This window comes from Anolis carolinensis, chromosome 3 (assembly GCF_035594765.1).
Source record: "Anolis carolinensis isolate JA03-04 chromosome 3, rAnoCar3.1.pri, whole genome shotgun sequence".
Taxonomy (NCBI): domain Eukaryota; kingdom Metazoa; phylum Chordata; class Lepidosauria; order Squamata; family Dactyloidae; genus Anolis; species Anolis carolinensis.
In genome coordinates, this window is record NC_085843.1 from 199,933,855 (window position 1) to 199,958,594 (window position 24,740).

The window sequence follows — 24,740 nt, forward strand, 5'->3', positions numbered from 1 at the left end:
GAAGGGAGAGTATCCTCCCTGACAACAATGATGGCCTCAACAGAGATACCAGAGTACAAAATCACAATGAATGCTTCATGAATTATCTCATTCTGGAGTCAATCCAGGTTGCTTCAAGGAGAGTAGCACCCAATCTGCTTCTATTAGCAGTTATCATTCATAACATAAGACCAGCCTTTACAATTGCAATAACAATACAGCCAGCATTTCAAATGAATGCGGCAATAATTTAGGTCAATTAAACCCCATGCCAATGCACTTCTGGACCTTTTAGATAACAACCACTTCCACTTTTAGGCAACATTATATTGAAGCATGAGAGGGTAAAATGCTCTCAGAAATGTGTTGAACGCAGGTTGAGAAATTTCAATAAGATTCATTCTTTCCCAAAATAGAATTTATTAGGCTTTGCTCATTTTTCTTTACTTAATGTCAAATACAAGTGCCCAACTTTATGTTCATTCTATGCAGTTCTCAGATATGACAGGTAGGTAAACTATATATATATATATATATATATATATATATATATATATATATAGTGTCTCTGTGCCCATAGAACCAACCATATCAGACATACAAACACACCACTTAGGAAATTGTAATTATTTTACTATCAGTTGCAAAGTCCTGACTCCAGTTTACATAGAGATAATTGGCTAACTGAACAGCAGGTAGTCAACCATTGAACTTATTACTGGAGTTGTTCTTTACCTAGAGATCAATGTCAAAATTCCTCTTTGAGGCTAAGCTTTTATAGCCAATACAATATTCCCCATAGGTTTTAGCTTCAACAAAATTCTCAGTTCATGTACATCAGCATAGTTCTATTAACTTCCATGGAGACACACCATTTGCACCATCGAATGTAATCGAGTGCTCTGCATTTAGTGTGTTTTCCGATGGATTTCCAAGAGGAAAACAAGTGATCTAAAATACTTAGCTATTTGTTTGATAAAGCTGAATGTATCTGTATTATATCTTGAATAGGAAGATAAATACTTAATGACATGAGCTCTACTGAAACTCTGCTACTTTTTGTAGAACCATGGCCAGTTTCCAAATATTGATTTTATAGAGATGCAAATGTAAGCAATAAAAGGTTCACAGGGAGATTAAATGTGAACGTGTATCTAGGGTTTGAAAAGTTACTTTTAAAAAGTAATGCATTGATTCACAGTTCATCAAACACATTACGTAGTGTGGCTCAATAAAACATTTTACAAAATAATTTCTACTGTATAAATAATGTGGTTTGACACTACTCTAACTGCTATGACCCAATGCTATGGAATCACAGGAGTTGTCATTTGGTAAGACACAATTTGGTAGTTTGGTGAGGCACACTTTAGCAGAGAAACTACAACTCCCATGATTCTATAGCAGTGAATAATCACAGTTAAAGTGTTGTCAAACTGTATTAATTCTACACTATAGACACACCTTAAGAGAATAATCTCAGTCCTAATCCCCAACAGATTATTCTGTGTAGGAGTTAATATTTCTGCATAGACATAGCATTTGTGGTTTTCTGCACACAAAACAACTTCCTGGAAATTTTGTACAGAATATACCTTGAACTGCAAATAATTTTTACCTATCCATGATTCTTCTTTTTGGAATTTCTCAACAGGCGAAAAACATTTTCATCATTTTTATAGTATTTTCATTTTGTTCCACTCCTAGATTCTGTAGTAGCATACTATACAAGAATGTTAATGTGAAATCCCTAAACCAATGGGGAATCTATACTATAGAATGAATGCAGGTTGATGCCACTTTAGCCGCCCTCGCTCAATGATATGGAATCCTGGATTTTATAGTTTGATGAAGCACTAGCATTCTTTGGCAGTCAAGTTGAAGGACCTTGTAAAACTACAGCCCCCATTATTCCATTGTATTGAGCCATGGTAGTGGCTCTGAGATTGGAGATTGTTTAGAGAAACGATATGAGATTTTTTAAATCAAATCCTGATCTGTGAATGTTAGTGAAAACAAATACAAACCAATTCTTCTCCATCCATAACACCATTGATTCTCTGAGTTTAATGTGACACCAGTTGAGCCTTGGTTAAATTCACCTGGTAGGAACTTTTCTATGCTATTTCTTTTCATTAATGCATGTATGGCCCCTTAATAAAATACTTTAAATACATTCTGCATGACATGGAGCTCAATTGCTTGTTTCCTTAAATTATTTTAACAGTAATAATTTAGAGAGGTTTTTTATTTTATTTTAGAGAGTTTGCTATTAAAAAGTCCTTTTAGCACATTTCTGCTAGAGAGTCTTATTAATTTGACACACATAAAAATGTAACATTCCCTTACCTGAGGCAAACTTTTGGCAGGTCAGGCACAATCCTTCATGGCAAGCACAGAGAAAAACAAAGAGAGAGAGAGAAATAGAAAGAGGAGAAAATGGACTGTCCAAGCTGAGACAGACACAAAGAACTCATTTGTTCAGCATTCATGTCAAGAGCCAGAAGGCATCTCTTTCACCTTTGGCTTTTCATGGGCACCAATATGTAGCGATGATGCCTAGGGGAATGGCATTTGCAGGGCAGAAGGCAAAGAGGAATGCGGAGCCTTTCCCAGAGTACCATCTTGTAAAACTGTGACAACTTGCAGGAAGCAACTTCTAGGGTGTCTTTAAAAAAAAAGAAAAAAAGAAAGAAAGGTAAAAGCTAGAAGATGGAAAGAACATACTTTATTAGCAGTTTCAGCACTGCTGGGTCTACTTGTGAGGAAGATGTTTGTCGGAACATCTTCCTCACAAGTAGACCCAGCAGTGCTGAAGCTGCTAATAAAGTATGCTCTTTCTATCTTCTAGCTTTTACCTTTAAAAAAAGACACCCTAGAAGTTGCTTCCTGGAAGTTGTCACAGTTTTACAAGATGGTACTCTGGGAAAGGCTCGGCATTCCTCTTTACCGAGTAGATGCATCCTGGTTCTGGGTCATTTTGGCAGTGACAGAGCTTAAGAGCAGTAAGCCCCTTCACCTTTTCCAAAGCTCTGTCATTGCTAGGATGACACAGATTCAGGAGATACAGACCCTGCAGGGATGCTAAGATGACCCTAGATGGCAGTCACCATAGCCTCAACATGGACAAAGATCCAAGTCTTCAAGGTGTTTGTTTTTTGTTTTGTTTTTGTTTTTTGTTTTTTGCTCAGCCAATGAGTTAATTGGCTGACCCGGGTTAAATCAATTTGCCAGTGAACATCATTTGGACACAACAACCTATTGTGTTTTCTACATTGGATTATATTGCAACGTAGATACCACCTTTGTAAACCTTTTGTTGACACCTCTCCTTGAAACCAGCACTTGTTTGCCCTTTGGAGCAGGACCTCAGCCACAGACCCAGGAGGATCTCTCTCTGTCCTCTTCTGGAGATATGCGACAGTCAGAACAAACATGGATTTTCTAACCATTCTCCATTTATAGCTTACTGATATGGATGACAATTAACTGCCATCTGACAAGACTGGGACTGAGATTTTATCCAAGGGGGGGAGGGTAAGGATGATCTTCTCCATAGTAATATGTCATCATAGAGCACAGGGATTAGATGCATTTTGGGGAGGTAGTGGAAAGGGGATACTCCACTCTGCAAAGGGGGGTCCTCATAGGAGATCTTCAAAGTGGAGCCTCAACATTCAAGCCCAGCCTAGTCACTGATGTGCTTATCACACTTACCATAGTAATTTCCTCTTTTCCCAGTCCCCTAAAATGCACTGCTGGCAAAAGGTGCTATTTTATCTTTTTTGTTGCCAGTAATCTGTCTGATAAAGTTTTGGCACCAGTACCTTAGACAAATACCCAAAATCAGCATAGATTGGAGCTATTTTCAATAATGAACTTTAATTAGTACAAGTATCTAACCTGCAAAATCACATAAATTCTGCTTAAATCACATTACTGAATAATACCTGAAATTGTAGTGATGTCTTGGGTATATGTATATTTTCAGAAACAATAAATATCCAAGCTGGGGATGATATTGTTTTCAGATATAGTCAAGTTTCAAATTGTATGACAGATGAAAACATATTTCACGTATTAGCATTTTTAAAAAATCTGCACAAGAAGGGCATAGGCAAGCAGTATAATGAGTGATAATATCTGCACTTCTTTTTGTGTAGCTTTTCAATCTTGCTTTCCAAGTACACCCACACTTATTCACTTGGTTTTCAAAAAGTTTCTACTAATTTCAGTAGACCATCTGAATTTTTTTCTGTCTTGACAAAGAAAAATTTACCTTTCAGCTGAACTAATCTTAAATAAATGAATATCATTTTTCATATAAATTTGTTTGGGAAAACTTGAAACTGCAGCAGATCCTATTGATTTCAATTATTTGTATTACACTGTGGAGATCCTACAGCTGTTTGCTGTCAAAGTTTATATCTTCTGTCTGCTGCATAGTTAATACACATTTTGCCTGGTGACCTAATAGAGTTATACGTGTGTATGTGTGTTTGGCTGATTATGCAACACATTTTTCTATGGCACAAAATATTGACCAAAGAAGTAATAATACCTATCCAACCAAACAATGCTGTTTATCTGTATAAGTATATGATCCAAGTTTAAAGTTTTTCCTGGACTGCTTTCAAGAATCTTTGTTCCAAGTTTCTTGACCTTTGGGGAGTTCAGAATCAATGAACCACATTGCCTTCTATAAGTGTCAAGCATAGAATAAAAAATTGCATCACATCATTTTTCATTGTGGCCAGATGAGGTCTGAGTGTAGGAACAAGGAACAGGAAAGCAGGAACATCTGAAAAATTGACTATGCAAGCTGGAATGTGATTCCGCTGTAAGGGGCAGCTTTCCCTTTTCCCAGAAAAGGCAGCTTGTAGACAGATCTGGGTCTTAGCCTGCCACCCCAAGGGCCCCAATGTCAAGAAATAGTGATAGAACACTGCTCATTTATGCAACATCTGTAACGCATATAGCAAATTATTAATAGCTCAATATGCCAATCTGCCACTGTGCATTCTAACATGGTGGGGACCAAGAGGGTGGAAGTTCTGTAGCACAGATGTGAAAATAGCAGTTGTTATATAGAAATGAACTCAGACTCTACTGAGAAGTGCCTCTGTGGACTACGTCGGTAGCTTGTACTGCAAATAATTTGCAATAAACCATGAAGAGGTTAACTGAGTTTGCTTTATCTTCACTGTTGAATTTCATATGCCCAACCTTTGTTTACCTGATCAATTTTCTTAACATGGAGATGGTGATTATAATGATTACTTTTAATGAGTAGAAAGGTTTTTTGCATTGAAAGAAAAATAGTATACAAGCAGTCCCCAAGTTACGAACAAGATTTGTTCTTAAATTAAATTTGTTTGCAAGTTGGAACAGGTACATTTTAAGTGTAACTTCAGCCAAATATAGATAAGCTTTGGATAGCAAAGGGAAGGGTTAAAACCCCTGTGTTTTGCTGCCTGACCCCTTGTTCAAAAGATTTCACCTCACTTTCTATCCCTGTGATAATTGGATTTTGAAAAAATTGGCATGTTGTAAAAACAAGGATTGGGGATACAGCTTTAGTGGAGACAACTTTTGCCCATGAAATTTTTTTCGGGAGTGAATGTCTCACTCCTGTTTGTAATTATGGGTCACTTATAAATCGGATGTTTGTAACTTAGGGACTGCCTGTAGTTATATATCACAAAATGATTCTTCTTGCCTAACTTACTTGTGGTCTGTTATGTAAATGCAAAGAAAAAATCTCCCCAAATTATTTCTTTGTCTTTTTTTCATTCTTAAAATAGGAAGATTCTTCCACTGAGTTGTACTCAGTTTCTAAAGAGATATATATAATTTCTGAAATCTCTCCAAATACTGAAGGTTTATTTCAGTTCTTAGAATTTAATTTGGAGTTAGGTTGATGTACAGTTGCACATAGAAAATAATAGTGACAAGTTACCTACTTTTTCTAATTTGCATAAACAAATTGCAACCTTTGAAAAATCAAGGTTCTTTGAAGTAGTTAGGAAATATTAAAATATAGTTAATATTATGCTGATCTGAAGATGGTGAGGGTTGTAGTTCAATATATTTGGAGCATGTCATATTGAGGAAGGCAACAATATGGGAGAGGAAGGGAACCATAGCAGTGCTCTGTGGAAGAGTTCAGCATCTGAGCAAGTTCATATGACAGCATTTGGTCCTTCATGAACCAGTGGAAACCTAACTCCATGACTCAGAAAGATTTTGTGTAGGAGATCTTGCCTAAATTTGCTCCCAGTTAATTATCCAAGGGCACATGTGTGCTAACACTGGAATGCAGTTTGGAAACGATTTGGGAGGAACTGGTTTTGCTGTACAAGTGATTAGACCAGGGGTCCTCAAACTTTTTAAGTGGAGGGCCGATTCACAGTCCCTCGGACTGTTGGGGGGCCAGACTATGATGAAATAGTAAAAAATTAGGATTGTTGTTGTTGTGTGCCTTCAAGTTGTTTCAGACGTAGGTCAACCCTAAGTCTAAAGTTTAGGGCAGGGGCCAGGTCAATGACCTTGGAGGGCCCCATCCGGCCCATGGGCCTTAGTTTGGGGACCTCTGATCTAGACGATCTCATAAGACCATAGCTAAGCAAAGGGACACTCAAAGGCCATCTAGATGATCTCATAAGGCCATCAGAAGACCATAGATAAGAAAAGGGACCTCAAAAACCACCTAGGTGGTTTCATAAGACCATCGGTAAGGAAAGGGACCCTCAAAGGCCATCTAGATGGTCTCATAGGACCATAGGTAAGGAAGGTGACCTCCAAAAGCCATCTAGATGGTCTCAAAAGGCCGGAGATAAGCAAAGAGACCTTCATAGACTATCTATACAATCTCATAAGACCATAGGTAAGAAAAGAGACCTCCAAAAACCAGGTAGACTTAAGTCAACCCTAAGTTTAAAGTTTAGGAGAGGGGCCAGGTAAATCACATTGGAGGGCCGCATCCGGCCCCTGGGCCTTAGTTTGGGGACCCCTGGATTAGACTAACAAGGCTGAAAATGGAACAGGCTTCAAACTGCCCTGTGCCCCTTCCCACCTCCTGCATTTCCAAAAGAGTTGTGTATCAACACTCTTGGGGTGAAAAAGGGGAAAGTGACAGTTAAGAGCAGAGATTATCAGTTATGCCTTACATTGGACCAGTTAGCCTCCTTGTTTGGGCCACTTTTTGGCATTCTCCCCTTTTGCGCTTCATACACATGCTCTGCATTTTGCAGAATTGATTTCACCCTGGATTAGGGATACACTGGCATTTGCTACAGCTCATTATCAGCCTGAACTTGGACTTTCCTGAGACTTTTAAAAATGTGCTGTATACCCTTAAATGTGTTTTGTGGATGCTGTGTTTTTACCTGTCAGCGTAGATGGGGCTCAAGTTATCCACCAAATGAAAAAATTGTCCCTGGATCTTGAGGCTCTTATCTCTGCCCTTACAATGCCTGGTACATTGTCCATAAATACTGGAGACATTGAGATTAGGAGACAATTATAGTCAACTTTGGGGAGCCATTTCAAAATAGCAGGTGCACTGAAATTCCAGTTCCATGAGTCTTTCTGTTAAAAGAATCATATCCAAATGAAGGTGCCCACTTTATAACAACCTGGTTGGGTTCTCTACACTTCTTATAGCTGACAGTTTGGAAAGTTAGAAAGTGTGAGGAATGGCTTTGTGACAAGATTTCCTGCATTCAGAGTGGGAAAGAAATAATGTAAGTACAATGTCTCCCATGGTACTGAGGCCTAGCCCCCAAATCTTGGCAGAAAAATATTCAGGGCTCAGAAAGGGATAAAATTATGTTTCAAATGTCCTCCAACCACGACACACCCTTGAACCTTATTTTATGGAAGAGAGGATAAAGTGGGTCTTTGTGGTTTAATACTTTTTGCCCTTATGTGAAGAGAGAGCTGATGAAAGCATGATTTAAAAAGGAGAGACTGTATTGCTCTGGGAAAATTATATTGCTACATATGACAACTCCTGCATGCTGGATATGGGTTTCATTCTATAGATATCTATAGATATTATGCTTTCTATGTTGAGTGCATACACACAGGATATACATTTCTGGTGCTTAAATGAGCAGAAATAGAGCTAATCTTTAGAAATACCAAATCTAAATGGGGTCAGTTCTAGTTAATACTGCTAAGGAGATGACAACTTTTGATCCAAATTTCTATGATGATATGGGCAGGAAGTCACTTCAAAAACCCAACCCAAGAGGGAAAATAGTCTATTGATATCTTTTAGCTGATATTCAAACATATCTACCTGCTTTATCCTCAATTTAATAGAGATGTCTACAGAATCAAGTACCAGTAGATATGGATCAGAATGAAGCTTGCTATAGCTGTTGTTTTATGACTGGAAATAAATAATTTGCTCTTGCCCATATTTCATTTCTGTTCTTGGCCATACCTTTGTCTAAATCCTACACACATGTCCTTAAATGTCTGCAGATATCACAGCATCCCCCCCCCCCCACTCCCAATTCTTCCTCATGGGTTCTTCATTTTCAGGTACACTTCAGTGTCTGTTTTTTATTAAGTGGGTGGAGGAGAGAGATGTAACGACATTATGTTCATTTTTAAATCCTAAGTCTCCCGTGGCATGGCAGAAAAACATTAACTGAGTCTAGTTCAAATACCTTAGCTTTACCAAATGTTCAGTTTCAGCAGCAAAATTTGGGCACAGCAAAATTATGAATACTTGATCACAAGTTGGAAAAGCTTCAGTGCAAATCCGCACACCTCTGGCATCATTTTGTTTAAGCTACAGTATATTGTGTTATTCTCTTCTGTTGTTCTGCCTGCTAAGATATAATTCTATATCACTTTAATATGGAAAATACTATTTGTCATGACAGAGCCACACAATCTAATGGTTATTTCATGGCCCCAGCTGCTGAGAGGAGTGCCCAGTCACATTCATTGGAATCGAAGTAGGTGGTGAAGAAATAGATGATGATTGCAGAATCAGCCACAGTACTGGCTCCCTTACACACCCATAGCATGTACACATATACAACATGAGGAAAGTAAAATAATCAGATGCCTGTTTCAACATAGGGCTAGCTACCTCCAATGTACCGACTATGTGTGGCAGATTGGCCTTCTCTGAGTAGAAACATTAGTTCACAATTGTACTCTCTCTAAGACTGAACGGTATATTACTTTAGGGACATATGGTTATGTCAGATATTCTGAGAACAATGCAGCCATATGAGTGCAGTGGAACTGATTGGGAGAGACAAGTGAGGAACTTGGTTGTCTTTGTCAATTAGGACTGGCTGCTACTAGTCTAGTTGGCATTTGGTTCATTCTAACAGGCAGTACTTTTCTAACAGGCATTTGTCATTCATGAAGCATGAACAAACAACAACCTGAGGCTGTTGTATACAATTCCCTAATAAAATGATGAAGCCCCTAGTAACATTGATATCTCAAATTGTTTGTGTGAGTGGCATAGTTTGTAGCACAAACTTAAATGCATAATTTTCAAGAACAGCCTTCAGCATGGCTCCTGAATGGTGAAAAGAACAAAAGAATCTGTATTGCTGAACAAGATCAAGTGTTCTATTATGGGATTTTATGGTTACATATAAAAATATACATGGTTGCAGCAGCCATCTATTCATCTAACAAAGCCACTAATAAACGTGTCAGAAATTTAAATTTAAAAAAAGATTCTGATTTTTCACTTGTAAGGATTTCACAAGCATGGTAATAGATGAATTTACCCTAATCTTAGGACAAATACACCCCCTCCCCATAAGCTGGATAGAATATTAAGCTACAAATGTGTTGCAAAAAGATTGAAATATTCTGTTTTGTAATTACTCATTGAATAAGTACATTCTCACAACAGAGAGTTGAAAGTCTGTTATTCACTACTGTAAAGGTTTCATAGAAAAGTGTATGAGTTTATGTCATGTTACTGAGACTGACAATAATGAACCAGCTTTGGTATACTGCATTCTAAATGGTTGCAATTCATTTTGGTGGGTTGTAAAAGGAAGACTATACAAGAGCTTGGAATTAATGTTATGATTTTTCCTTCCATGTACTAAACAGTTTAAACAGATAAGATTCTCCCCCCTTGCAACACACACACACACACAGTTTTTTTTAATGTTCCTAACTTTCCCATAAAAAAAGATTCAGGTAAATGTAGCATGACCAGCCAATTTAAGCCAATTTCAAAGTTATTTGAGTAATTGGTTATTAAGATAACACTCTCAAATTTCAATTCAGCAATTATCCTCTTAAAGATACAGAAAGTAAGTATATAGAAGAAAAGATTGTGCATGAAAGCTACAAAGTCCTATTTTCCCCCAAACCCTGCAAAAATCTCCTATCAAACATGGACACTTGAAAAGGCTACATAGCTCTTAATCATATTGAACTGAGACTTATCTCCTAACATATGTGACCTTTCTAAGTTAAAAGCAAATGTTTCTAAATTTTGGAAACAGGGTTGGCTATTATTGAGGCTCATAAAGATTAAGAGACTAGCTGAAGACCCTCCTTTTAATATATATAAGCTTCTTAGTCATAACTTAAGAACCACAAGGGGACAGAATATTGTCATCCCACAAGGCTGCAGTGCCGGCTGATGCAGAGTCTGATGATGGAAATAATAGCTTTGGCAGAAGTACTTGGTTTAATGCCAGTTTTTCCATCCTAATGAATGGTGGAATTACCACAGAAAAGCTTTACAGTAAAAAGAAAAATGGAAAAAAAGAAAGAAGGGGGGATTCGGAGCTTATTCCCGTTTAATCAACCCCTTGGAATGGATGGCCATGACCAATTATTATTCCAAGCTTCTACTGGTTAATCACAAAGTACACAGTTAAAAAGAGATGTGTGTTTAGCTATTTGGCTGCGGAAAGCAAAAGTGGAGGCCCAGCAAATGTTCACCAAAAGATTAAGGTTATGCAAATGCTTTTGGATTTCAAATCACTTGCAATTTGCCTCTCAGAAAGATCTGGTTTTGGAGAACAGTGCTTTATTCACTTAGGCCAGATGCAATCAACTACCATTTAAATAGAAGTTCAAGTTGGGAGAACAGTTCTTCATTCAGCTAGGCCAAATTCTGTCTGCTACAATTTCCTATCTAAAATATTTCACAAAACTAGCACTTTCTATCATCTCTAGATCATAAAGTACCTTCCAAGACCAAACAAGATGAAATTTAGTATTGTAAAATCTGCAATCAAGTGAAGTGCCTCAAACCATGGTGGTGAGAAACATCCAAACTGTGGGAATATATTCAGAGAATACATTCGCAGCATGCAAGATTATTTTGTAGAGAAATGAGCTCTTCTCTATTTAATAAGGGGAAGAATCAAACCTTTCCAAAAAGGTGCATGTGTATTTATTTTTATTTTTTATTTATTTATTACATCACTTCTACCCCACCCTTCTCACCCATCAGGGGACTCAGGGCGGCTTACAATATAAACATACACATCAAAAAACAGTTTTCATCAAATTTAAAAATCCATCGAGATTAAAAATTACAATAAAATTAAGGATATGCATTAAAATATACATAATTATACATTTAAATATACATTTAAGTTGCCTTCCATGTCCAGGTGGGTTCTGTCAGTAGGTCATATATTCATATCTCATTGTTGCTGCTACTCAAGGTGCATGTGTATGGTATGACAGAATTCTTTTTCTGTTATAATAACAAATAATCCTCACTTTTTAAACTTAAAGCCATAAAGGCAAGTGAGAGAATCTTGACCTGGAGAAAACCAATTATCTTACCCCATTACCCCATCAGTATTCTAGTATTTTTCGCACACTATCTTCTATGGCGTGGAGCCTCCGGTGGCTCAGTGTGTTAAAGTGCTGAGCTGCTGAACTTGTAGACTGAAAGGTCCCAGGTTCAAACCCAGGGAGTGGAGTGAGTGCCCGCTGTTAGCTCCAGCTTCTGCCAACCTAGCAGTTCGAAAACATGCAAATGTGAGTAGATCAATAGGTACCGCTCCGATGGGAAGGTGACGGCGTTCCATGCAGTCACGCCGGCCACATGACCTTGGAGGTGTCTTCCTGTAGTTTGAAACCACTGCTCAATGGCCTGATCTCTGAAGAAGTCAAAAACAAGCTTGTTTTATCAAACAGCTCACCTCTTCCAACTTACCCAAGTCAAGTTGCATTATACCAAAAGCCAGAAAAGACAGAGGATCCCGCAAGAAGCACTCCACAACCCTGTGAATAAAGATATAATTAAAGTATTCAAATTGTTGTCCTTTCACAAGTCAAATAAGCTTTATGCCGTTGGCTCACTCTGCCTAATGAAGATTTGATTAATATACATTCTCTTCCAATGCAACCCTATGATAAATCCCACTGGCCTGCAGAGAAGATTTAGTTATAGATTTCTGAGTTGGCACTGGGTTGAACTACGGTCCCTTCCATTTCTATGACTCTATGAGTTAGGTATGTGTGTATAGAATTACAGCGTTCACTTCATACTTATGTATAGCAACATTATATTATTCCTTTAGATATCTTTCATCAACTTGTGACCTAGGTAAGGACTTTCAAGCTCTCCCCGCCTCAAAAGAAAGCCAAGTATCTCTGTTTTTTCATCCACCTTTGCAGTTACTCACATAGCTTTATTATGCCTTAATGTCAGATATGTGCTGGATTCGAGCAGCATTTGAAAGTACTAAATCATGAAATTTGCAACTCACAAGAGAATGCTCTTTGGGTTCCCCATTAATTTAAAGCAAGACAGTTGCATCCTAATTGGATTCAATTACAGAGAGTTTACCATCTTTATGGGTCTAAGGAAACCCTACAGTAGCCTTAAAGGAGTGTGTTCATGATGAAACATGCTTGGAAGGATTTAGGAATGTTACAACACTTCATTTCAGATAAAGATCGGTGGCTGTTGATTTGAATTCCAGACCTTTCAACTGTGGTCTACTGACATCTCTCAGTATTTATGACATTTACCAGCCATACATCTTTGTATCATTTTCTACTCCAGAAGCCCAATGACTAGAAATAAATTGACTAGAAACAAAAAGGAGGAATATTTTTTTTATAAATAATTACAAAAAAAGCTACAATAGGAAAGTGCATTTTCTTAAGAAAATAAATATTAACAAAATGGTCATTTTGGGCATTCCACACAGCCATATCACCTAGAATATCAAGGCAGATGATCCACAATATCTGCTTTGATCTGGATTGTCTGAGTCCACACTGCCATATAATCCAGCTCAATGTGGATTTTATACAGGTGTGTGGTCCTGAAATACATGAATATAATCTATGTTTTACAGTCATGTTTTAAAATGGAAGTTTACAACATATTTTTAGTTGGAATTACATTTTGTCATGGGGTTCTAATAGAATGAATGGTTTGTATTGGTGAATATGGCTAGCTTTCATTAGAGCAGTGGTTCTCAACCTGGGGTCCCCAGAAGTTTCTGACCTACAACTCCTAGCAATCTCAGCCAATTGCCAGCTGTTAGGATTTCTGGAAATTGAAGGCCAGAAACATCTGGGGACCCCAGGTTGAAAACCACTGCATTAGAGGGAAGGTAGGGAATACTTTCATCTCAAAGCTAGTTCCTGTCAACACTTTATAAACTGGATCTACCCACAAGATTCAGGGTGCATCTATACTGTGGAATGAATGCAGTTTGATATCACTTTAACTGTCATGGCTCAGTGCTATGGCTCCATGGAAGTTGTAGGTTTACAAGGCCTTTTGGCATCTCTGCCAAAGAATGCTGGTGCCTTGCCAAACAGATTCCATAGCAGTGAGTAATACCAGTTACAGTGTTGTCAAGTTGTATTAATTCTACAGTATAGATGGACCCCCCCCCCCCCCCGGGAATGGACTTCCATATGAAGAGAAGTTGATTAAGGGGGAAAAGAAAACAAGCCTTGACGCAACTGCTGCTCTACCACTGAGGGGAGCATATCTTTGCTTAATGGTGTTTATTTACCTATCCCATGCAGAAATGAAAAAATAAATCAAAGTTTTCTCCTGTGGAATGAGTTCATCAGAACTTCTTTGCATTGTTCCATAGCTTTTCACATAACACATTGTGTTTTGTCCCCAAAGCTTTGCATTTTTTTAGGGGGGGGGGGGCTAAATTATGCACAAAAATTGAAAGCAAACCAGGGGAGTGGTATTTCCATCTTTTACACAAGGGTGAAAATCTCAGTATAAATAACAATGTATTCCATCTATTCTTTTAAAAAAATCTCACTGACATTTTTAAAAATCTTCTTTACTTTTTACTCCTACTACTTAATAAAACCCCAGTAATATGCTAATCTTCTCTTTGAAACAACAAGGGTTGAATGAAAAGTAATGCCTCCACCTTCGTTACTTGGGTTTGGATGGGAATATTTTAATAAATCAAATGCAGAAATAATCCTTAGAATGTGCTTTTTAGCGACCACTATTCACTTTTCCACATAATCACCAGACAATTGGATACATTTCTGCCAACAATGAACAAGTTTTCTGAAGCCATCACGGAAGAAGTCGACACTCTGTTTTCGCAACCAGCGTCTCACAGTACCCATCGTGCATAGATCTTCCAATAGCCAAGCAAAGCAATAATGTGACCCACACATTCTTTTGAATGTTGGTTATGCTTGAAATTTCTCTTTGAGTGATATGACAATCATCCTGAATCAATCTGTCAACCTTTTGCTTGTGAAACTCGGTAGTTGCTGTCACAGGACGTCCAACTCTTTGTTTGTCATGCAAGTCAGATGTTCCCACCTCAACATCTTTAAACTTACTCGGCCAATGATGCACAGTACTCACATCAACACAATCACCATAAACAGCTTGCATTCTCTGATGAATCTCCTTTGGCGTGACACCTTCTGCTGCCAAGAATTCAATGACTGCACATTGCTTAAGTCGCATTGACCGACCGTCTGTGCAGAGTTCCATATTTGCACTTTAACAACACAATGTTCAATGCTAAGGCTTCCCACCAAATGGAACTGTAGAGAAGAGTCTACTGAACAAGCCAGTACCTGCCGCATACCAGTACTGCTATCTGTTGAGGAGTTACGAAGGTGGAGGCATTACTTTTCATTCAACCCTCGTTTTTCTATGTGGGCCTTATGCACTACAGTTCAGCAGTGGTAATGCTCTAAATATTGATCTTCTTTGGTGTTCAGTTTTGAATGGAGGTCACTTCGGTGCAAATCTCTCTTCAGTCATTGAGGGATCACTCAACATGGATTGACCTGGAATGTTAGTTTCATGAGATGTTAGTGAGGGAAAAATCATAATCCTGTCTGTGTAAGCCTCAATTCTGTAGGGTAAAGGTGTGGCACAACATAATGGAATAGAATGGGATGGAATAAATAAACAAACCTGTAATTCAGTTACTCTAGGCAATTTTCTTTATTAGCGACTAAATTAGGATCATAGAAATATAGACTTGAAATGTCTGCAAAGATCATTTAGATCCACTGCCAACAGTCCAGGAATCTACAGCTAAAACATCACTGACAAGCAACCATCCAATTTCTGTATTAAAATATCTATTAAAACAGAAGCTGACAAGTTCTTCAGTAACCTATTTCCATTTCAAACATAAAAAAACTAACTAGAATTCTTGTAAAAATTCCACAAATCCAACAAATAATTGAAAGTATAAAAAAAACTTAAACAAAAAGTATACAAGAAAGTTTATTCTAATATCTAAATGTTAGAAAACATGTGAATTTTTTGTTCTTATATGCACCAACATAATCGGAAAAGATCTCCATCCCAATATTGTGCATTAAGATGCTATCTGTTTTATTTTTATTTATATTTCACACATTTTCTTTGTTAGTCTGCAGCCCTTAGCTGCCCCTGTTTCATGAACTACATGAGAATAGTTGCCTTATAATTCCTTTTGGCTTTAACTGAAGTCAGGAAGGCTTCAGCATCTGTACAGTGAAAGATAGGCCACCTCAATCTTCTCATAGCTATGACAGATATAAGAAGCCCATGCCTCATCCATGCTAATTTCAACATCATTCTCATTTTTTAATGAAGTAATTTATTTTCTATCAAACTGAATGAGAGTATCTGGAAAAATGTGTGTGTGTGTGGGGGGGGGGGGGGCTGGCATAGCACTACTTTTAACATATATCTGTGTGTCCCCCACCCCACCTAACGTTGCCTTTCTGAGCATAAAAACTGATGTTGAGACTCTTCTACATGAATTTGTGTATAAGCTGGAGTTATCCATGATACTGATTGGTAAAATGCAGGATTCTTGAACTTTCCAGCGCAGATAAAGCAAAGTTGTTAAAAGCTATAGCTTATCTATGGGCCTGCCTGGAAGATGAACACCATACATCTTTTCCATTATGCGTGTGTCTGCAATTTTCCAAAGTTCCTGGCTAAGGGAGCGCAAATCATTTAGCTGCTCAGCACTGTATGTAATAAAACACTCAAGGCATCTGGAGTTTTTTGGATCTGTCTCTTGGCATGAAGCTGCATTGGAAGTGTTGGATTATCTTTCTACAGTTTGGAAATCAGCATGTTTTTTGGTGCAATTGGAAACCTGTAACTACTTGCATATTCTCAGTTGGGTCCTTTGTTATCCTTCAGCGCCATTGATTGGTTTCTGCCTTGATAGAATAGTAAAAATGAGGGAGTGGGCGAGGGACTTAAAAAGAAAACTTTTCTAAGTAAAAGAAAGCTCTATAACAATGAAGCCAAAACCACAAGGTTGCTGTGTATGAAATCTATGCAGTGCATTCTTCCTTGGGAGTAAATCTGAGTTTACATGGGGAAATTAGATAACTTTTCATGTCCCAATGGATAGAACATATTTGCCTTGTGGAAGCAAGATTTAAGCACATTTCCCATCTCACCCTTTATGGCAAGCAACTGTCTCTACTCAGCTATTTTCAATGTAGGCAGCCAGCTTCAGCTGGAATCACAACGCATAAAAAGTATTGCCTTATCAGCATTTCTTTGATTCTAGTTAAGTGTATTTCTGATGAAGAACCTTTAGTGCTATAGAGCTTAATAGAACTAAGAAGTTTCCTTGCACACGAGGACCAAATCCCACCCAATGAGAAAATGTAAAGCTGATGCAGTATTCTGGATAAATAGTTCATGCAGATACATATATACAAGAACATACTATCCACATTTGCAAAATTAATTAAAGTATCAATGAATTGACTGAAGACCACTTTTTTTGAGGATATGGATGTGTTCCTCCATCTAAAGCCATGACTGGGCTGGATCATAACTAATCTCTTTTTGCATCTTTTACATAAACTTTGTCAAACATTGCCAATTCAAAAGAGATAAAATATTTCAATAGTGATCAAGAACAATAATATGTACTACATTAAACATGTAATATTTTAATTTCACACAAAGCTGCATTATGTATGGTATCATGTTTGTGGCCTAGACAAATGCAAGTCCACTTTGCACTCGTGCATGTATTGTGGAGATTGTTGAAGCATACATGCCAGACTTACAGTTGAGCTTCTGCACCCAAACTCCAAAGTTATTCCAGTGCAGATCATAACAAGATCACATGAAATATATTATATGTGGATATGAATGAGAGGAATGAATGAGAGCTAGTAAATTTGAAGATACCAGTCTGTAGATTAAGGCCTGTAAACCATTAACTACCTGTTTGCTTAATTGTAATTAAAGCCTGCGAATGAGACCTGAAATAGTTGACCTGCCTGGTAAACTGTGATAAGAACTGTGACGATGATAAGAGAAATGTTTATATCAAGTTAAGAAAATGTTAACATTTGTTAAGAAGGAAGTCAACACAGAGCTGCTTGTGTTTGCTAACACCAATCAAGAGGAATCAACATCTGGAACCAGGATATTCCAGGATGGAAGATGTCTATCATTCATTTACAACTTTGGACAACATCAGCAAAATATTGCTAAATAAGTGACGTTATGACAGTCCAGAAATTGTGACAAACAGTGACGCTGTTCACCCGCTATGCTCTGCTCTATTGGGAAGGAGAGAGATAGTGTATGTGTCAGATCTGCTATGGGAAAGCAGGATTCTGGTCACTTTTGTGGCCTCATTTTTCTCATGGGAAAAGAAAGAAGTGCATTTTGGAGATGTTCTTTTTGGAGTTTTGAAGTTTTGGCATTTTGGCATTTTGGCATTTTGGAACTATGTTTTGGCAGGCAGCAGTAGAAGCTGGGTCTGGCCTAAGCAGGTGCTTCTCCAAGGAGGGAGAAAGAATATGGTGATATTTAGTATGCATGAAGATGGATGCATGTTGTGTGTGAATGCGGAGTGAAAATGTAACCCCCCCTTTGTCTGTTTGTTAGCCAATGTAACTGTTTTACATGTAACTATTGTTTGTCAATTCAATGTAATTACATAGAATCTATAGGCCTAATGTCATTCTTTGTTGTTCTGTAAAAGTTCTGCTACAGACTGAAATTGCAATAAAAAGAACCTATGCTTTAAAGTTATTGGAAAGTTATTTATAACAAGATCACAATGTGGAAGTGGTCAGAGAAGAATCTGGCTATGTCCTTGTAGATCAGTGGTTCTCAACCTGTGAGACCCCAGATGTTTTGGCCTTCAACTCCCAGAAATCCTAATAGTTGATACTGGCTGGGATTTTTGGAATTGTAGGCCAAAACACCTGGGGACTCACAGGATGAGAACCACTGTTGTAGACAGATGTGAAATCTCCATAGAAACCAGATGCATCTTAGCAAATGATGTAGTCATTTTGTGTCTGGCCATGGGGACATAACCAGATTCTTCCCCAGCACAATCCACCAGCCACAGAATAGCGGTAACAGGGCTGGAATGGTTGACGTCCAATTGGCAGCTGTTAAATGGACATGCAGAACTACAATTCAGCATTGTGTCATTCAAGATTATATTGTAGAGGATATATATATATATATATATATATATATATATATATATATATAATCCTGTTTATATTCTATTCACATGCTGGACTATATTTAAGATGAATATCATCTGATCATTATCTGTCAACATTTCAGTACTGAAACCTCAGTGTGAGTAGACACACAAAAACAATCCCAATATGTATCAGTCATTTTGCTGGCTCTCCTGTATAATAACATAACAGTAACCCTTTTCTGGCTATGGATGTTAGGGAACTGCCCAGTTCTAATTTCCACAGATCTAGGTCCACCTAATTAGATTCCAGCCAGTATTTTTAATTTGAACTGTTTTTGTTTCTCTTTTCTTCGAATAAATGTCTCTCAAAGCGTCTTGCAAAATATATAAAAGCAGAAACAATCCAAATATACATGAATTTAAACATGTAAAGATTGGTTAAAAGTGAGACATAACACACACACACACACCAATAAAAAAAATAAAATTAGGCAACAGCAGAATCAACTTGCTGGTTTTGAATGGGCAAAAGGTGAAGAAGCACAGATAAAGCAGCAAATGAAGTAACCTCTTTGACCCAGGATTAGGGATAGAAAAGAATGTCATTGAATTTGACAACCTTGACAAAATTAGTGCTTTCACACTTCTGAAGAATTCTTGTCAGAAGAAATGGATTCCATTGGAGAATTCTCAGATTTTCTAAGGCTCATCTTTATTTTGGAGAAATAAAGTGTACATAAAATTAGGCAGGGATTGTAGAATGCAAATGACTGAAATGTATTGTCAATGCACATCATGTTTTACATATTATGAAAAAATGTTAATTAGCTAAAATGACTAACTAAATATGCATATTAACGACCTCATCATATGGGCTGCCGGAATCACCATGCATCATGGCGAATTCAGCAGTGCCCGGCAGGAGGCATGGGGAACCTGTTGCCGCACACCCTGCATTGCCCAGCTTCCCCTTACCTCATCCTACAGGAGGAAGCATCCACCTCCCGGCTTTCCCCCATGGATTCCAATTGAACACAGGAAACCTCTTGTATTACCACCGCAGTGCATCTTCTATAGGTTTGCAACAGATCCCTGCTGGAAGTAGTTCTATGTAGTGAGATAGGAGCTCTCAGGCTCTATACTATAGAGGATCCGGCATATACCACCAAAAGGTACCCTGTCTGATGAGGTCATAAGAAAAAATGCGTAAAACAATAGTCAAAGTTCATGATGAAAGTTTGTAACTTAAAATAAAACAAGGATGGGGGAAGGAAATGCAGCTGAGATTCAAATGCTCTGAAATTCAAACTAGATGATTTTTATCTTTCTAGTTTGAAGTACTCCTTCATGCACTGTGACCAATCAACCTCTTCTGCTGGCGTGCCACTTTGCCACCATAATTCCTGCTGCCTTGCAGGCCCATGGTCCTCCTCCACCTCTGCCTCCTGGATTATGGCCTGCCTTTGTCCTGTAGCAGCTGCTTAGAGGGCTCATTGTCACCTACTGTTACTGCCACCGATTTTAGGACCCACTGCCATCGCGATCTTGGAGCCTGACACTGCCCAGAACCCGCTGCAGCCTACACAGCATGAGGTGAAGGTCTACCACTGCCCCCACCGAATTACTGTCCCTGGCTCCCCCATCTGAGGACTTGGACTCTCCTTTTCCCATCCACTACAGGCAGGCCTAGTAATCATCCACATTTTATTTTCAGCTTGTGGTCTAGATCAATTGATAGGACTTTTTTTTAGTATGAAGCCATCTAAGGGGTGAATGTTGAAGAACCTTGGCAAACCTTTGGAATCTGGTAAATTGACTGTGGGAAGGGTCAATTGACAGGGGCAATCAGAATTCAGCTTATCAGGGAGCCTTTTGTCTTTGGGTTGTACTGTTAATACCATCAAATTATTCTGTTCTTACCATCAAATTAATTTGCACTATTAAGACTTGGTCACTGTTGCACTTTAGCCAGCATATGCCTCATAAACCATAACTCTCTCCAAAACCTGCCTAGCACTTTACAGACTCCTTTAAGTCTGCTTTTCTGTGCTGCTGCTAAATACTCTTGCATTGTGCACTTTAAAGATCTGCATCTGCACTTTATCAACTTGGAGGGTGCCGGGAGAGCTGGAGGGAACTGAAGTGCATAGGGCAAGGGAGGGGATAGAGTGGGGTGAAGAACCAGTTTTTAGTGGAGAACAGTTAAGAACTACCATCAAAGCATGGGCCAGAAAAAGGGAGGTTGGGCATAATGGGGAGGGGGGAGATCCAGTGGTCAAGGGGCCCCCATAGAAGTGTTATCTGGAAGGGGGAGATATGGGAAAGGAAGACCTAAAATAATTCAGCCTAGGGAAAGAGAAAGAAAATGGTTCAGGACCTGCCTATCTCTGCGATCACCTCCTCCCCTACGAACCTGTGTGGGCCCTAAGATCTTCTGGGGAGGCCCTTCTCTTGCTCCTACCTCTGTCCCAAGCATGGCTGGTGGGGACGAGGGAGAGGGCCTTCGCGGTGGTGGCCCCCCAGATCTGGAACTCTCTCCCCAGGGAGATTAGGCTGGCTCCTTCATTTCCCATCTTCCACCAGGAATTGAAAACGTGGATGTTCCGGTGCTCATTTGAGTGAATGAGCCCATCAGACATGCAATCTGCTTACAAATATGTGTGGCACTTTATCACTGTTACTCTATATGTTTTAGCACTTTAGTGGAACTGTTCCCTTGTTCTTTCCCTATTTGCCCTAATTTTATCTATGGATCTTTCAGAGCTCTTGCACTAGTCACCCTCTGCTGTATGTAGCAATCAACACTCAGGCTTTTAAAGTAACTGTTATGTTATGTTGTTTATACCTTTGTTAAATTGTTTTAAATTACTGTTTTAATTACTGTTGTATGTAATGCTATGTTGTTGTTTTTGGGCTAGCCCCTGTGTAAGCCACCCCAACTTCCTTCGGGGAGATGGAGGCGAGATACAAGAATAAAGTTATTATTATTATTATTATTATTATTATTATTATTATTATTATTAAGAATATTCATAGTTCCAAATGGGTCTCCTGACATGGTAAACTGAGTATCCAGGATGGTGGTCTCTCTAGTCTATAGGTGAATGCTGTAAATGGAAAAAACAACTATTGTCCAGGATTTAATCATGGAGGAATGTGAAGATCTGGCATGCATAATGGAGACCTGGCTGGATGAGTCTGGGAGCCTAATTTCACCCAGGTTTGCCCACCAGATTACTCCGTGCAGCACCAGTCACGATCTGGAGGGTGAGGAGGTGGTGTTACAGTGGTCTATAGGAATTCTATCTCCCTGACCAGGTGCCCCATCCTGCAGTCAACCATGTTTGAATGTGTCCACCTAAGGGTAGGTGACTGGGACAGATTAGAGATTCTGTTAGTGTACTGACCACCCCACTGCACTACAATCTCCCTGCCTGAGCTAATGGGGGTGGTCTCAGACCTGGCATTGGAGTCCCAAAGGCTCATTGTGCTGGGAGACTTCTATGTCCCTGCAGAGACCATCCTATCAGGAGTGGCTCAGGATGTCATGGCCATAATGGCAACCATGGGGCTGTCCCAATTAGTATCTGATCCTACCCAGAGAGCTGGGCACACACTAGACTTGGTTTTCTGCTAGGGACGGGAGACAGTTGGTGGTGTGGAGGAGTTGACCATTGTTCCATTGTCATGGACCGATCAACATCTGATCAGGTTTAGGCTTACTGCACTCCCTAACCTCTGCAGGGGTGGAGGACCTATTAAAATGGTCTGCCCTAGGAGGCTTATGGATCCGGCTGGATTCCTGAAGGGTCTTGGGGAATTTCCTGCCACCTCGATAGGTGATCCTGTTGATGCTCAGGTCTCTCTCTGGAATAAAGAGATGACCAGAGCAATAGACCCAATTGCTCCAGAATATCTCCCCTTGAATAGCTGATCTAAACCAGTTCCTTGGTTCAATAAGTAGCTGGCAGTAATGAAACGAAAGAAGAGAGAACTAGAGTGCATGTGGCATTAAAAGTGTATCGAGTCAGACTGGACACAGCTCTGTGCCTATCTAAGGGCATACGCTGTGGCAAGAGATGCCACAAAAAAATCTTTCTTTACGGACAATATTACGTCCACAAGGAACTATCTGGTGAAGCTGTTTCGAGTTGTCAGAGGCTTATTAAATCTTATCTCCCAAGATGGGATCCCTGACAACTCGGCAGCCCACTGTGAAGCATCTGCTCTGATCCATTCCGGCTTTGGCTTTATGCAGCAGTCTCTAAGGATGTAATACAAGCACCTACTTGTTCGGTTTTGATGGATTCATTTCAATTGATGTAGCTCGAGGATGTGGACAAAATGCTTGGAGAGACGAGACCCACCACATGCATCCTGGATTTCTGCCCATCCTGGCTGGTAAAGGAGACCAGAGGGGGTTGAAGGTGGTGGTTAATGGCTCCTTAAAGGAAGGCAGCATTCCAGCCAGTTTTAAACAAGCTGTTATAAAACCACTGTTGAAAAAAATAATTACTGGACCCCACTAAATTCATCAACTTTCTGTTAGTCTCCAATCTCCCCTTTTTGGGCAAAGTCCTGGAACATGTGGTGGCCTCGCAACTCCAGGCTAACACTGATTATCAGGAGCAGTCTGGCTTTAGGTCGGGACATGGAACTGAAACAGCCATGGTTGCCTTAGTGGATGATCTATGCTGGGAACTGGACAGGGGTGTGTGTGTCCCTGTTGGTTCTGCTGGATCTCTCAGCAGCCTTTGTGTACTATGGTATCCTTTTGGGACACCTCATGGGAATGGGTCTTGGAGGTTCTCTTCTGCAGTGGCTCTAGTCCTTCTTGGAGGGTTGTTCCCAAAAGGTGTTGTTTGGGGACATCGGCTTGGCCCCACAGCCTTTGTCCTATGGGGTCCTGCAGGGCTCAGTACTGTCTCCCATGTTGTTTAACATCTACATGAATCAGTTGGGAGAGATCATCCAGAGTTTTGAGGTTTGATGTCATCTGTACACAGATGATGTTCAACTCTATCACTCCTTCCCACCTGCAACCAAGCTGTTCAGCTTGGCCGCTGTGACGGTCTGAATGAGGGCAAACAAATTGAAATTGAATCCAGACAAAACAGATGTCCTCCTGGTCAGTCGCAAGGCCGAACAGGGCATAGGGTTATAACGGGGTTACACTTCCCTGAAGACACAGATTCACAGTTTGGGAGTTTTCCTGGACTCATCGCTGAGTCTGGATCCCCAGGTTTTTGCAGTGGCCACGGGAGCTTTCACACAATTAAAACTCATGTGCCAATTGCACCCGTACTTTAAGAAGTTGGATTCGGCCATGGTAGCCCGTGCTCTGATTACATCCTAAATAGATTACTGCAATGTGCTCCACTAGGGTTGCCTTTGAAGACTGTTTGGAAGCTCCAAATGGTCCAATGGGTGGCAACCAGACTGCTCAATGGAGCAGCGTAAAGGGAGCATACAACTCCCCTTGCTACATCAGCTCCACTGGCTGCCAGTCTGCTACCGAGCACAATTCAAAGTGCTGACTTTAGCCTGTAAAGCCCAAAACAGTTTTGGCCCTGCTTACCTGTCAGAACATATCTCCCTCTACCATCATTGAGTTTAAAATCATCTAGGGAGGCCCTGCTCTCGGTCCCGCCTTCTTCACAGGTACGATTGGTGGGGACGAGAGACAGGGCCTTTTCAGTGGTGGCCCCTCAGCTATGGAACTCCCTCCCCAGGGACACTAGATCAACTCCCTTCCTTCTGATCTTCCATAAGAGAGTAAAACCGTGGCTCTGTGACCAAGCCATTGGAGAATCTGTACAACAAAGAGATATGGAA